The 2,108-nt window shown below is 47.9% G+C and overlaps 1 pseudogene; it reads left to right on the top strand.

The window, feature by feature from the left end:
* The first annotated feature begins 532 nt into the window (after positions 1–532).
* Positions 533–1,860, top strand: Dmap1-ps3 (DNA methyltransferase 1-associated protein 1, pseudogene 3; annotated as a pseudogene).
* Positions 1,861–2,108: the final 248 nt, after the last annotated feature.

Below are 2,108 nucleotides of genomic sequence, written 5' to 3'. Positions count from 1 at the left end.
CAAGTGAGGACAACTATGGGGAAGCCTTCCATTTTAAAGAGTGGCTTCTCCCCGAGAATGCTTTTTCCTCCAGCCCCTCAATACTTTTGGAGCTCACTCAGAATCGAACTGGGTTCCCTCCCCATCCCAGATTCTGCATGGATGCCCTGAGGGAAATCATGGACAAGGGACCCTTGTTCTTGACAGCAGTGGTACTCCAGTGGCATCTGGGTACAGAGAAGACCACGAACCATCTAATGAAGATGGTAGAGGCCTTTAAAGAGGGTATAAATAAGTCCCTTAAAGAAATACAGGAAAACACAATCAGATAAGTAGAAACCATTCAAAAGGAAACAAATCCTTTAAAAGAATACAGAAAAATACAATCAAACAGAAAATGAATACGATGCTTCAAGATCTAAAAAAATGTAAGTAAAAGCGATAAAGAAAACATAATGGGCTTCAGAGAGAGATAATCTGAGGAGTGAGCTACAGCTGGAGTACTCAGATACTGATCCTTGACCACTGAATGCTACCTCATCCCTCAGGGGTGATGGCTACAGGCACAGATGTACGAGACATTCTAGAACTCGGGGATCCAGGAGATGCCGCTGCTGGGACCATCGGCAAAAAGGATATTATCAACTCGGACAAGAAAAGTGCAGGAAGTCCTCAGAGACTCTGACCTTCAAGAGGCTTGAGCATGCATCAGGAGGTCTATGCTTTCCTTTACTCTGACAAAAAGGATGCACCCCGACTACTTCCCAGTGACACTGGTCAGGACATCGAAAAGTGAAGGCTAAATTGGGGTCCAAGAAGGTTCGATCTTGGAAGTGGATGCCATTTACCAACCCAGGTTGAAAGGATGGTGCTATGTTTTTCCACTGGTGCCGAGCAGTAGTGGAGGGCAAGGACTACCCTTTCGCCAGGTTCAATAAGACAGTGCAAGTGCCAGTGTACTCATGGACTAAGGCAGAGACTGACCATCTCTTTGACCTCAGCCGCTGATTTGATCTGCGCTTCGTAGTTATTCACGATCGGTATGACCACCCGCAGTTCAAGAAGCGTTCTGTGGAGGACCTGAAAGAGAGGTACTACCACATTTGTGCCAGGCTTGCCAACGTGAGGGCTGTGCCAGGTACAGATCTCAAAATACCAGTATTTGAGGCTGGGCATGAGAGACGGCGGAAGGAACAGCTGGAGCAACTTTACAACCAAACCCCGGAGCAGGTGGCAGAGGAGGAGTACCTGCTACAGGAGCTTCGTAAGATTGAGACCTGGAAAAAATCAGGAGAAGCACAGCCAAGACCTGCAGAAGTTGATTTCTGCAGCGGACACCACTACGGAGCAGCAGCGCATAGAATGCAAGACTCCCAAGAAGAAGCTACCCCAGAAGAAGGAGGCTGAGAAGCCGGGTGTTTCTGAGACTACAGGCATCAAGTTTCCAGATTTTAAGTCAGCAGGTTTGACATTATGAAGCCAGCCAGTGGATGAATCTGCCCAGCTCTGTGGGTCAGAAGAAGATCAAGACGCTGAAACAGATGCTGCTGGAACTTGGTGTGGATCTGAGCCCTACCCCCACAGAGGAGCTGGTGCATATGTTCAATGAGTTGGGGAGTGACCTGCTGTTACTCTACGAGCTCAAGTAGGCCTGTGCCAACTGTGAATATGTGCTACAGAGTGCTGAGCGGCCCTGCCACACCAGGAGTGGGACCAAGTCTGGCTTCTGCTGAGCCGACAGTGTCTGAATCTGGACTTGGTCGTGACCCTAGCAAGGACACCATCATTGATGTCGTGGTGCACCGCTCACACCCAATTCGCGGAAATGACAGGAATCAGTAGTCCAGCTCATCTTCTGTGAAGAAAACCAAGAAACCATAAGAGGCCATCAGAGTTCGTGGTATGGTGTAAATAGAACTGTTAAGTTGGGGGAAAAAAGATAAGAAAAGAAAACATAATGGAGGCAACACTGGAGATGAAAAACCTAGGAAAGAAAACCAGAACTACAGACACAAGTATCACCCAAAGCCAAACATCAGGCAAAATGTGAGGAGTCTTGTGGAAGAGTGGGGAGTAGAAATGAGCAAGTCTGGGGGTCAAGGATACCACAAGAAGAGCCACAGATTCAA

This window comes from Rattus norvegicus, chromosome 7 (assembly GCF_021556685.1).
Source record: "Rattus norvegicus strain SHRSP/BbbUtx chromosome 7, alternate assembly SHRSP_T2T, whole genome shotgun sequence".
Taxonomy (NCBI): domain Eukaryota; kingdom Metazoa; phylum Chordata; class Mammalia; order Rodentia; family Muridae; genus Rattus; species Rattus norvegicus.
The sequence above is the reverse complement of the archived record's forward strand: the minus strand, read 5'-3'. Positions and strand labels throughout refer to the sequence as shown.